This window comes from Triticum dicoccoides, chromosome 4B (genome assembly GCF_002162155.2).
Source record: "Triticum dicoccoides isolate Atlit2015 ecotype Zavitan chromosome 4B, WEW_v2.0, whole genome shotgun sequence".
Classification (NCBI taxonomy): Eukaryota; Viridiplantae; Streptophyta; class Magnoliopsida; order Poales; family Poaceae; genus Triticum; species Triticum dicoccoides.
This window is the reverse complement of record NC_041387.1, coordinates 277,040,890-277,055,074: the sequence shown is the minus strand read 5'-3', so window position 1 is coordinate 277,055,074 and position 14,185 is coordinate 277,040,890. Positions and strand designations below refer to the sequence as shown.

Genomic DNA, 14,185 nt, shown 5'->3' with positions numbered 1-14,185 from the left:
GCGAAGGAACAGGGGGACAGGAGCGCCCTCCGGCCTCGCCACGTCTCCCCCAACCAAGGAGTGGAGAGCCGCAACCAGATCTTCGTCGGCCATGGCCTCGGAGCTCAGGCAAAGGGCGGCGTCCGCTTCCCCAAGCCTCCACAATGGGAGAGAGAACTCCCGGAGTGGAGCCACCCGGTGCTCCAGAAACTTCCTCAGGAGCGTAGCCCCGGTTAGCTTCGCCGCCCCCAAGTTGCCTGGCCTCAGGTCTGCGTTCATCCTCTTCAGCACCGCCTTCGCATGAGGGTCGACAAGCTCCGCATGAGGCCACGCATCAATGACCTTGGGCTGCCCCGCAGGCAACACCAGTCAGGGGTGGATGCGCCCGACGTCCACCATGACCCACTTGCTCCAGAAGCATTCGATCCTCTTCCCAGGCTTCGAGATGCCATTGGAGTTGGAGTATGCGATAAAGCTCGCGCATGCGGAGAAGTGGGCACGAGAAACCCTCAGGTAAAAGTAGTGACGTAGCAAGGCCACTGAGGGCTTTACCCCAACGTGAGCCTCACAGTAGTAGGCGAAAATCGCCAGGAGAAGAACAGAGTTGGGGTGGAGGTGCAGAGCTTCCAAGTTGTACTGGCGAAGAATAGCAAAGAAGAACTCGGAAAAAGGAGGCACCAGACCGGCGATGATGGCGCTTAGAAAGAGCGGGTAGAAGGTGCTCCCCTTGCCCTCAGGCTGGTCGGAGCCGGCCTTGAGCATGGTCGCCCCCTTGTTGCCCTGCGCCACCGTCATCAGGCACGTGAGGGCGAGATTCTTCCCCGATACATTCGGGGGATCCAGAGCCGACAGTACCAGGCTGATCGTTTGTAATATAGCAGGGTTTTTATGCCCAAACTACGAGTGTCGTGTTCTCCACAGGGACTAGGCGACGGCGACTATGCTCGGCTAAATCTAGGTAACACAATTTTAAGAGATGAATGCAGAAAATAAAACCTAAACTAACAAGGTCGTTCCCAAAGATCGTCGACAAAGAAAATGCAAAATAAAGTACAGAAAGGTTCAGATTATCTTCAACAATCTTTTTGGTATTTTCGTAATGCTTGAGAAATTAAAATACTAACACGGACATTATCGACAAAAGGGAAGTGAACACAAATGACTATCTAACATGTAAGAGATGGGCGAAACAAGATTATAAGACTCAATATAGATGGTTTAACCACAAACACACGTGTATTTATGTAGCACATGTACTAGAGCTAACACATGGACAATGGAATAAATTTCAGTAAGGAACAAACACACAAAGGGTGAACACATTCATATGCTAACAGAATACTAATTCACAGAAGCAAATTCTAATAGATCAATAATCTCTCAAATTAACAAGGCCTCCACTAGTCAGATCCAACATAACAAGTACTATATTATACCGGTACCAAACTGAACAAATAACAAGATGCTTACACTAGTCAAATCTGAACATTACACACCATACACATCTCAATTCTGAATTTTACAAAGTCTGAACCTTACAGAAAGTTAAGTATTCAGAACAGTACACAAGTTCACCTAGCAGTTTACAGAATTTTGCAAGAAGTAAAGAGAGAAGAGAAGCAGCAGTTTGGGTTCAGAGAAGAAGGAAGATGCAGTAGCAGGGACGTGGTGAGAGGTCTTCAGAAGAAGTGCAGCAGCGGCGCTAGGAGAGATGGGACATCAGCAAGGTACAGAGAGAAAGAGAAGAACAGCAGCGAGAGAAGGAAGAAGGAGCAGCAGCAGGGTCGCAAGAAGAGCAGCAACAGGAGGCGTTGAGAGAGGGAGCAGCAACAGAAGGCGTTGAGGTTCAGAAAAGAAGGGAAGCAGAGGAAGTGGAGTAATGGCGCTAGGAGTGAGGGGTGTTGGTGATGTGATGGCGTGGTGGATGGATAGATGGATGGATTCGGGGAGAAGAAGGAGATGGTGCTTGTGGTGCGTGGTGGAGATGGAATGGATGGATGGCTGGGTGGCGCACCGCTACGCCGGCCTGGCCGCGGTGGCGGCCGGAGGTGGAGAAGGAAGGGTGAGGGATAGAGGTGAGATGCCAGGCCCGATTTGGGAATCAGGGCGTCTAGGGATTTTGACCTCCTGTGATCTGCCATTTTTTCACTTTGGCCCTCCTGCTTCCTTTCTTCTCAAGATGATCCTCCAACATTAGCTTGCCCCTGGATATTTCTTTTCTTCTCGCTCGGGTCCCTCGTTCTCTCGTTCCAGCCCCAAGTCTCATAGCGTTTGGCAATTTACTGAATCTTGAAGTTTATAGTGCCTTCTCGCACTTTTCTGCAAAAGAAACAATTCACTAGTCAACATGCTCTTATATGATTATCATTCAAATATTCAGTATTTCATAGCAAAAATTAATGTTAGAACTCAACAAATGGTATATTTGTTGCCAAAACTATATATGTGAAATGTGCTTATCAAGTTCCCCCACACTTAAATCTTTACTTGTCCTCAAGTAAAGGCATATGACAAGAGCTAGACAGTGAATAGTGAGCTGACTAGAGAATGCCAAGTGAAGTAGATCTCTAAACAATGCATGATTTGGACTTAACTAGTGCAAATCAATGGCAAGAGTGCTACAAAGCAATAGGATACTAGTAGACTCAATCATATTAAACTTTTACAATGATAAAAGTGGATCAACAAGTTCAAATGATGATTGTGCCAAAGGTTCCTAAAGAGAGCATGATCCCGAGCACAAAAAAGAACATAAACTTGTGATCAAATCACTTATTTACAGAAGTAAAGCAATGATAATATTTTATCGATCTCACCAAAGGAACATACCACCGATCCCGAAAACATGGTATACACCTGGATCGACCAATTATTAGTTTAGTTTTTTTTGTTTGTCTCCCCAAAGGAACATACCACCGGTCCCGAGAACATGGTATACACCTGGTTCGACAATTACATTTTTTTTATTATTAATTACTGCCCAAGCTAACCCAATTTCACATGCCACCGATCCCAGGAACATGACATGCTACTGTAGGTAGTCAGACTTATTTATTCATTATTACTTATCTTAAATGAACAACGCATAAGCACAAGAATAGGAATCATCACTTCTCCATGTCTGGTTCACATGCTACCGATCCAGGGAACATAGCATACTAATCCATAGTGGTTAGGTGATTGCTCTCAATGGGAACACATTAGGCACAAACTCAGCATCTGACTCTTAATGATCTAGGTGTATCGAGGTAAAAGCAGAAAATGATTAAGTTTTCTAGTGTACTAGGGATTTGAGCACTCAAAACTAATAACTTTCACTAGTTTCAGCAAAACAAGCAGTATGTAGATCAGTAGTTTACAAGGCATTCACGATTCAGTTCACATATTCACATCAAGCATCATATGTCAAAGGTAAAATTCAGTGGGACGACATTTAAGAAATGGCTTAAGCAACCCAAATAACATTTGATTTCAGCATGTATCAATGGATGATATAATCGGAATGGGTCATGAAACAGCTCACCGGGCTTTGATGATGTAGCACTCACTCGATCACCTCAGCAACTGCAGCTCCTCTCCTTTTGCTTCTCTATCCTCATGCCTGCTCCAGCTTCTCCCTTCCTCGTGTGTGCCCCCTTGCTTCTCCTCATCCCCATGCTCTGAGTCCACCAGGATCCCAAGGAATGTCATCTCGAACTCGGCCAACTCGCAGTAAATGGTACACAAGCATCAACCTGAAAGAACACTCAACAACCAAGCCAATACAAGTGACAGAGAGAATGCCCTCTAAGTCATCGATAGAGTACCCTATCATATAAGTATATCTATTGAGCAAGTCAGGAACATGTATCAACAACAAGTCACATGGTGCATAGGCAGTATCCATGATATGGCATATCTTGTTGAGAAAGCTGAGATCATACCTGAGATAGTTAGGAAGAAGCTTTAGGACTACCTCCATTGAAGATACCAAGTGAGGTGTGGTAGTAGAAATTTCCACCGGATTCGTGTCAACAAGTGAAATAGAGCTTGACTCCTTGACATCTGAATCCACCTCACCATAATCAACCATGAAGCTCTCCATCTCAGGCTCAAGTGTTGAAGAATCAATGCAGCTAACATCATCAAAGGCGAACTTCTCCATATCTGGCTCTAGCAGCACATGATCAATACCAACTAAAGGTGACTCCTCAATATCAAAAGCAACGAACTGCAGCTCTGGCTCATCCATGTTATAATCATCACAATGCAAAACTGAATCTCCAACACTAGTATCTAGATGATCTGTAGCGTGTGTGTCAACAAGAATGGTGTCATCATCGTCAAATATAATCCATGCAAGCTCAACCTTGTCACACTGAGATAGAGGCTCATGCTTTTGTGTAAGAATTGGTGGTTGAGGTGTAGTGATTTGTTGCAAGCAAACCAATGAATCAGATGTGGGCTTCTTATTGTACCACTGAAGTTGGTGGAAAGATATGCTCTCAATCAGTAGAAAAGCTTCATCAAGTGTCTTGTTTGTAATAGCTCCACCCGCTGCCATATCGACATAAGCTCGAGTGTTCGAAGTCAATCCTCTATAGAATATCTACAACTCTAACCATCTCTCGAGCCCATGATTAGGACATCTCTTGAATAAGGCTTTGTATCTCTCCCAAGCATCATTCAAGATCTCGCCTTCACGCTGAACGAAATTGAAGATCTCATCTCGAATTGCGGACTGCTTGTGTAGTGGGAAATATTTATCCAAGAAAGCTCGTGATATCTCATTCCAACCGAATGATCTTGATGGCAAGGATCGATACCAAGCACGAGCACCATCTCGGAGAGAGAATGTGAACAACATGCACTTGATAGCTTCTTGAGGAACTCCATGGTACTTTACTGTATCTGAATACTCCATGACTCGGAGCAAGTGCTCGTAAGGATCTTCATTAGGCAACCCTCCAAACTGATGTTGTTGAACCAAAGCAATAAGACCAGGCTTTAGCTCAAAATTTTCCGCCTCAAAAGACGGCCAAAGTGGCCCTGCGAAATAGCATTGGCTGCTTGGCATCCAAACATCACGAAGCATCGCCATATCTCCACCAAGTGTAACTATCAATCAACCTATAAATAGTTCAGATTTCCTACGCACACTCATAAACAGTAGATACTAGTCAGAATGTTAGTATCCTAATAAGCCGAAGCAACAACAAGGAAAAAAATATATATAAAACAAACGCAGAAAATGAAATATACGACGAATTAAACACGGAACTAAAATAAACCTAGTCTATAGCCTAACACGGTCACTTGACACTAGTCCCCGGCAACGGCGCCAAAATGATCGTTTGTAATATAGCAGGGTTTTTATGCCCAAACTACGAGTGTCGTGTTCTCCACAGGGACTAGGCGACGGCAACTATGCTCGGCTAAATCTAGGTAACACAATTTTAAGAGATGAATGCAGAAAATAAAACCTAAACTAACAAGGTCGTTCCCAAAGATCGTCGACAAAGAAAATGCAAAATAAAGTACAGAAAGGTTCAGATTATCTTCAACAATCTTTTTGGTATTTTCATAATGCTTGAGAAATTAAAATACTAACACGGACATTATCGACAAAAGGGAAGTGAACACAAATGACTATCTAACATGTAAGAGATGGGAGAAACAAGATTATAAGACTCAATATAGATGCTTTACACCACAAACACACATGTATTTATATAGCACATGTACTAGAGCTAACACATGGAGAATGGAATAAATTTCAGTAAGGAACAAACACACAAGGGGTGAACACATTCATATGCTAACAGAATACTAATTCACAGAAGCAAATTCTAATAGATCAATAATCTCTCAAATTAACAAGGCCTCCACTAGTCAGATCCAACATAACAAGTACTATATTATACCAGTACCAAACTGAAAAATAAGAAGATGCTTACCCTACTCAAATCTGAACATTACACACCATACACATCTCAATTCTGAATTTTACAAAGTCTGAACCTTACAGAAAGTTAAGTATTCGGAACAGTACACAAGTTCACCTAGCAGTTTACAGAATTTTGCAAGAAGTAAAGAGAGAAGAGAAGCAGCAGCAGTTTGGGTTCAGAGAAGAAGGAAGATGCAGCAGCAGGGACGTGGTGAGAGGTCTTCAGAAGAAGTGCAGCAGCGGCGCTAAGAGAGATGGGACATCAGCAAGGTACAGAGAGAAAGAGAAGAACAACAGCGAGGTAAGGGAAGAAGGAGCAGCAGCAGGGTCGCAAGAAGAGCAGCAACAGGAGGCGTTGAGAGAGGGAGCAGCAACAGAAGGCGTTGAGGTTCAGAAAAGAAGGGAAGCAGAGGAAGTGGAGTAATGGCGCTAGGAGTGAGGGGTGCTGGTGATGTGATGGCGTGGTGGATGGATAGATGGATGGATTCGGGGAGGAGAAGGAGATGGTGCTGGTGGTGCGTGGTGGAGATGGAATGGATGGATGGCTGGGTGGCGCACCGCTACGCCGGCCTGGCCGCGGCGGCGGCTGGAGGTGGAGAAGGAAGGGTGAGGGAGAGAGGTGAGATGCCAGGCCCGATTTGGGAAGCAGGGCGTCTAGGGATTTTGACCTCCTGTGATCTGCCATTTTTTCACTTTGGCCCTCCTGCTTCCTTTCTTCTCAAGATGATCCTCCAACATTAGCTTGCCCCTGGATATTTCTTTTCTTCTCGCTCGGGTCCCTCGTTCTCTCGTTCCAGCCCCAAGTCTCATCGCGTTTGGCAATCGACTGAATCTTGAAGTTTATAGTGCCTTCTCGCACTTTTCTACAAAAGAAACAATTCACTAGTCAACATGCTCTTATATGATTATCATTCAAATATTCAGTATTTCATAGCAAAAGTTAATGTCAGAACTCAACAAGTGGTATATTTGTATGCCAAAATTATATATATGAAATGTGCTTATCACAGGCCTCGGTCGGGGTCTTGCGAGGCGCCATGGCTTGCCGGATGGGAAGGGTTGAGATAGATCTGGAGGATTTCGGGAGCAGGAAGGAGAAGAGAGAGAAAGGGGTTCTGGAGCGAGGCAAGCGAGAACAAAGCAAGCAAGTCTGGCCCGGGAACCTCTTTTTGTTAGATGGACGGTTGCCGAGGCGTTGTGGGGAAGCGGAGACGCCCACGTCTAATCAATCGCCACGCGGCGCCCAAGGCCACAGGCTATTGGGGCCCGCGGCGCTTCGCACTTGCCCCTTCGCTTGACTGCTAAGCGAAGTCCGGGCGCGCCTTGGGCCCGGGGGCTACTGTCGGCGTTTTGGGAATGGCGGTCCCCAGACTTGCCTGCCTACGGCCTGCGGCGTGGCTCAAGCGGGGGCCCAGTGTCAGGACCCCGATCCTAAGTCACACCGATCTAGCATGTAACACATCATATCACCTTGCGGCCTCACGCACGGTATTCCCACGGGTGCCACCTTACCTGGCCCGGGACCATTTGCGCCTTTTGACTCATGTATATGATAGTGCTGCTAGCATCCATATGACAAAGAACCCGGGCTGACATGGCTAGTCGTGAACCCAAAGTGGCACTAACTTACAGGGACAGGCATACATGACCCAACAACGAACGTGTCGGTCATCAGCGAGTGAATCCGGGCTGTAGCAACTGGGCTAGCAGGACTCCGGTAAACCGGGCTATAGCGGGCTAACAGGATTCCGGTACTCATCGCGTGACATTTCCTCGAAGGGACAGACACAGGAACGAAGAAGGACACATGTTGGCCAGCCTAAGTGTTCCGGAGCAGTAGCAAGCTACCATGGCTCAGTGGAAGCACTAGGAGACATTTCCCGGTAAGAGAGGCTACTAAGGATAAACAACTAGATAGTCAGATCCCACACATACCAAGCATTTCAATAACATACACACAATATGCTCGATATGTGCAAATACAACATGGCCTCACAACATGACTCTACAACTCAAGTATTTATTCAATAGGCTCCGAGGAGCGAGATATTACAAACATGGGTCTCACGACCCAACATTCAGATCATACAAGTCAAAGCACAAGCGGAAGCTTAACATGTCTGGGTACAGACATCTATAAATGAAAAAGGCTGAGAAGCCTGACTATCTACAAGATCCTGCTGAGGGCACAAGATCGTAGCTGAGGTAACATGCTAAACGTCGAAGTCCACATGGAACTACTAGTGAGACTGAAGTCTCTCTGCAAAAACATAAAATAGGCAAACGTGAGTACAAATGTACCCAACAAGACTTACATCAGAACTAACTACATATGCATCATTATCAACAAAGGGGATGGTGGAGTTTAACTGTAGCAAGCCAACTTTGACTCAGTGGCTATCCTAAACTACGATTGCAAGTAACTCTTTGAGGTGGCGCACACGAGTCCACATATTCACCAACCAATACACCACTATGGATCCGCTCCCGTCTCCCTACGAGAACGCCATCCATAGCACTCACGCTTATCTTGCGCATTTTAAAGTATCCACTTTCACTTGTCTATGAACTGTTATAGGCAATCCAAAAGTCCTTTACCGCGGACATGGCTATTCGAATAGATGATGTTAACCCTGCAGGGGTGTACTTCTTCATACATGTTTCCACCACGTAGCGTCTGCACACGACATGTGCTCGGCAGACTTCAAGCGAAAGCCGACGTGGGTGTAGACCACGACGTACCTAAACACCTAAGTCTCTAGTCCAGGTTTATCGCCTATTCAGGTTCCATCCGCAGGGAGTCCGGCCGAGGTTTCCACATACGGCCCCGAATGATGTCTACAGGGTTCTGAGACACCTAACGGGTGCCCGGCATACTCGGTGTTGGGGATATTATCACTGGGCGTGAACCGGCCTACCTGGGCCGGGTTAACTTCATTAGTAGTGTAAAGGTGATTAAGCAGATGAAGGCCCAAGGCCTGTAGTCGGTTTAGAACCTATAGCCGTAAACCGTCTTGGTATGTAAACTTGTATTGTAAGTTAGGAATAGAGAGAGACCAACCGAGATACGAGTATGAACCGGTGTGGGACTCTGTGGACCGACGGGCCTCACCCGTGTATATAAGGGGACGACCCGCCGACGGTTCAAGGACAGACAACAACAACTCGAGCCTGGGCGAAGCTTGTTTGCTCCCTAGCCATCGAAACCACATCAATTCCATCACAACTAGACGTAGGCTTTTACCTTCATCGAAGGGGCCGAACTAGTATAAACCCTTGTGTCTTTGTGTCCGCTTTAACCCCTTCAAGTTAACCCGTAGCGATGGCTCCATGACTAAGTCCTTTCATGAGGACATCTGCCGTGACAAATCCACGACAGTTGGCGCCCACCGTGGGGCTACCGCACGATGGTTTGATGATCTTGGAGAGCAAGCTCAAAGGACTCGAAGGCTATGCTGTGGGCCGGATGACCAAGAGTCGTCACGGCAAGCTCTACATCGACGATGCAGGATGGGGTCCTGAAGCCGGCTCGATCGAGTACGGGTACCGGGTCCCCTTTGGTGGCATACACGTTTTTATCGGCAAGATTGGTGAGCCTGGGCCTGAGCCGGACATCCGCACCGACCTTGTCGAGATGGCTTAGCGTGCGAGATCTACCCAGGTTAAACCGGCCGTGAGGCGTGCCTTCGTGGGAGTCATCCACGGAGGAGAGCATGGGGACGAGTCAGAATATGGTAGCGAGACCGTCGTATATTCCGGCGACGAGTCCTCAACCGGAGAGACAGAGTCATTGTACCAGTTGCAAGACGACCAGATTAGGGGCTGTTCCGAGGGCGACAGTATTCCGGACCCCCCTGAGCAAATCAACCGGGTTGGAATATTCATGGACGGTACACAGGCGGCGAATCACTCCTCGACCGCAGCAGCAATGCTCTCCGGATCAGCAGCGGCAGCGGCAGCAGGGGCAGGAGGCCTTGTGTGCCCACCGGTTCAAGTTCTGTCTGACCTATTTGATGCACTAGCTGTACTTATGGCAGAGGCCAATCTGGCGGATCAGGAGGCCCATGATGCAGAGATCGCAAAAGTGAGAGAGCAGATCGCACAAGCCAAAGCCGACTTGGCAGCAGAGAAGGACAGGATGGCCGCAGAGCGGGCCGCTTTGGACGCCCAGGCCTATAAACTTATGCTCGACCAGAACGCATCACAGGAAGTATTGAAGCGGAAGCACAGATCACGCCTGCCGTTAGGGTTCGACCCTCGAAATCTCTTTCACACTCCGGGAGCGGGAACCAGTAATCCGCCGGGGCACCTGGAGGTAAACAGAGTCGAGGCACCAGGGCCAGGAGCGACGGTCCAACCCCGCCTGATGGAACCTCCTCGGCAGAACATTGTGATTCCTCCGCCGGTTCAAACACCTCCGGGTCATTATTCTAATCCTATGGACAATCTTGTCACAGCTGCTGCACGATTAGAAGCTATCCCGGTCGAAGGAGACTCTCCGCAAGCAATAGAGACGTGCCGGGTTAAGGAACTTCTCCGGACCGCTTTGATTCAACAGGAGGCATATTCATATAGCCGCGATCGGATTCATTCAACACCTCGTCCAAGCCGGAGCTATAGTAGGTGCCTGGATGAACCGGCCATATCAAGCAATGCGCGGGGCCGTGAAGCGGCCCGTGGCAATAACCCGGCCGGTGGTGTTCATGATGCTCAGGATGTAGTGGACCGGGCCCGGGCACGAAGGGAGGCCGAGTTAGCAGCACAAAACGAGGCGGATCAGCTTACACCGGTTCGTCCAACCACCTCTGTCGGGCCAGGGGTCGCATCTAGCTTGGGAGTACCCTGTTTAGTCCCCGCTTTACGCAATGTATGCCTGCCCAAGGACTTCAAGGGCCCGCGTAAGGTGCCGAATTACACCACTGATTTATCTCCAGAAGCGTGGGTAGAGAGTTACGAGATGGCAATGGAGATGCTGGATGTGGATGAGACCGCGTGTGCGAAGTACTTCACCATGATGCTTGAAGGCACAGCCCGTACTTGGTTGAAGGGCCTGTCGCCTAATTCTATCAGTTCATGGGCCCAGTTGCGAGCCCGGTTTATCCAGAATTTCAAAGATACGTGTAAGCAACCTAAATCCATAGTAGCCTTGGCGGCTTGTGTTCAGGAGGATGGAGAGTCAACAACCCATTGGGTACGCCGCGTTTCTGAAGTCTTGCACTCGTCTGACAGGATCAATGCTGACTCTGTGATCTTAACCCTGGAGGGCAATTGCCGGTTTAAGCCTCTAAAGCAAAAGTTAGGGCGTATGAAGCGGTTCTGTAATGACATGGGAACTCTCATGGCCGCTTTAGTGAAGTATGCTGATTCTGATAGTACCAAGGATCCTGAGACTGACGATGATGAAGCAGGGAAGGGAAAGAAGAATAGAAACTCTAAGGGGCATCAATACAAACTAGCGGGCCATGGAAACGGGGGAAAACGTAAGGCGGATGGCAGCCTAGACTTTGTGGCTAACACTAATGCGCAGGACAAGGGTCAGTGGCATAGAGGTAAAGCGGCGAATCGTAATGGGGCTCCAAATCCTAACCCAGATCGCCTAAACTATTTGCTGAATCAGCCTTGCCCAAAACACGGGACGAAGGAGGCGCCGGCTAACCACCTTTGGAAGAATTGTTTCATTATGCAGGAATTTAAAAACTCTAATGCCTTCCGGTATGACCGTGGATCAGGTGGTGGCTCAGGATCCGGTTTCCATGGGCCGGGTCACGATGGAGCTTCCGGTTCAGGTTTCAATCAGGGCGGTAATAACGACCAGGATAATCAGAATGGTCAAGGGGGTTACAACCAACAACAGTAGCAGCAGCGGTCAGGTTATCAGAGCCAGCCAAAATAGTTGAACAATGGGAAGTATCACGTTTTCACAACTAGCTCGGATAAGCGCGACCGGAAACTTCATAAGCGAGCAGTGAACTCTGTTTAACCGGCCGTACCGCGTTATTTACGCTGGTCAGAGCAGCCTATCGTGTGGAGCAGGGAGGATCACCCCCCCCCCCCGGGTTGACAATCCGGGCCAGTTGGCATTAGTGGTAGACCCTGAGGTGGGAGGTTATAAATTCACCAAGGTACTCATGGATGGAGGGAGCAGTATTAACATCCTGTACTATGAGACATTCCGCCGCACGGGGTTAACAGACAAGGATCTCAAACCGTCTAATACGGTGTTCCATGGTGTGGTGCCTGGAAAATCAGCATATCCTGTTGGTAAGATAGCCCTGGAGGTGGCTTTTGGGGACGAGCATGATTCCCGATCCGAGATCCGGAGCCCGTATCACGCCTTGTTTGGGAGGCCGGCTTATGCCAAGTTCATGGCACGGCCTTGTTATATCTATTTACAGCTCAAGATGCCGGGTCACAAAGGGACAATAACGGTTCATCGGAGCCGCAAGGTTGCTTTGGAATGTGAGGAAGGTGATGCGGCCTATGCAGAGTCGGTTTGTGCCACGGAGGAGTTAAAATATTATAAGGACAATGTTGATCCGGCGGACATGGCCCCTTTGAAGAAGCCGACTACGGAGCATGATTCAGATCTGAAGTTCAAATCAGCGGCTGATACCAAGCTTGTTGACTTCGTGCCTGGCGATTCGTCCAAGCAGTTCACTATTAGTGCCAACTTGGACCCTAAATAGGAAAGCGTGCTCATCGAGTTCATCCGTGAGAATCGGGACATTTTTGCATGGAAGCCTTCTGACATGCCAGGTGTACCGAGGGAACTCGCTGAGCACACTCTTAATGTTGATCCTAAGTATAAACCGGTAAAGCAATTTCTCCGCTGGTTTAACGAAGAGAGGCGCAAGGCTATTGGGGAGGAGGTGGCCAGGCTCTTAGCAGCTGGTTTTATCATTGAAGTGTTCCATCCAGAGTGGCTTGCTAATTCGGTGCTGGTTCTTAAGAAAAATGGCACTTGGCGTATGTGTGTGGATTACACGGATCTTAACAAAGCTTGTCCAGCAGATCCTTTTGCCCTCCCTCGCATTGACCAGATTATTGACGCCACGGCGGGTTGTGAGCGTTTGAGTTTTTTGGATGCGTATTCTGGGTATCATCAGATCAAAATGGCGGTTAAGGACCAGGAGAAGATGGCGTTCATTACTCCCTTCGGAGCCTTCTGCTATGTATCTATGCCTTTTGGGCTCAAGAGCGCCCAAGCCACTTATCAGCGGTGTGTACAGAACTGCCTGCATAAGCAGATCGGCCGCAATGTGCATGCTTATGTGGATGATATTGTAGTCAAGTCAAGGCAGAAGGAGACACTGGTTGATGATTTGAAGGAAACCTTTGACAACTTGCGGGTTTATAAAATGATGCTTAACCCTGCCAAATGTGTCTTTGGTGTTCCGGCAGGCAAGTTACTGGGTTTTCTTGTGTCCAACAGAGGAATCGAGGCTAATCCGGAGAAGATTACGGCTATCACCTCCCTGGCTAAACCGAAGTGTATCAACGATGTTCAGCGTTTGGCGGGTCGGATTGCCGCGCTGAGCCAGTTTATCAGCCGCCTCGGAGAGAAGGCCATCCCTTTATACCAGATGCTGAGAAAGACAGATCAATTCGTCTGGAGTCCGGCTGCTGATGAAGCGTTGGAGGACTTGAAGCAACAATTAGCCAATCCGCCCGTTCTTGCAGCCCCGGTCGACAAGGAGCCGTTATTGTTATATGTAGCGGCCAATGCTCGTGCAGTTAGCGTGGCCATTGTGGTAGAACGCAAGGAGGCAGGCAAAGAGTATCCGATTCAGCGGCCGGTTTACTATCTCAGCGAGGTGCTTATTGAATCCAAGCAAAGGTATCCGCATTGGCAGAAGCTCGTATATGGAGTTTTCATGGCAAGCCGGAAGCTGAAGCAGTATTTCCAAGGGCACCCTATCACAGTGGTCAGCTCAGCTCCCTTGGGCGATATCATACAGAACCGGGAGGCGACTGGCCGGATTGCCAAGTGGGCTATAGAACTTGGGCCACACGGATTGAAGTACGTACCCCGGACGGCGGTGAAGTCTCAAGCACTGGTCGATTTCATCAATCATTGGACTGAGTTGCAAGCACCAGAGGAGAAGCCGGATCACACATATTGGACTATCCATTTTGATGGGTCCAGGCAATTGGAAGGCTCGGGGGCTGGAGTCGTGTTAACTTCCCCACGAGGTGATAAGTTTTGTTATGTTCTCCGCTTAATGTTCCCTTGTACTAATAATGCAGCTGAGTATGAAGCCTTGCTTCATGGTCTCCGGA

At 48.2% G+C, this 14,185-nt stretch overlaps 1 non-coding gene across 1 annotated transcript; it reads left to right on the top strand.

Annotated features, from left to right (window-relative positions):
* The first annotated feature begins 4,589 nt into the window (after positions 1-4,589).
* Positions 4,590-4,700, top strand: LOC119296447. Its single transcript, XR_005145214.1, has one exon. It is a non-coding gene; the product is annotated as a small nucleolar RNA R71 (small nucleolar RNA).
* Positions 4,701-14,185: the final 9,485 nt, after the last annotated feature.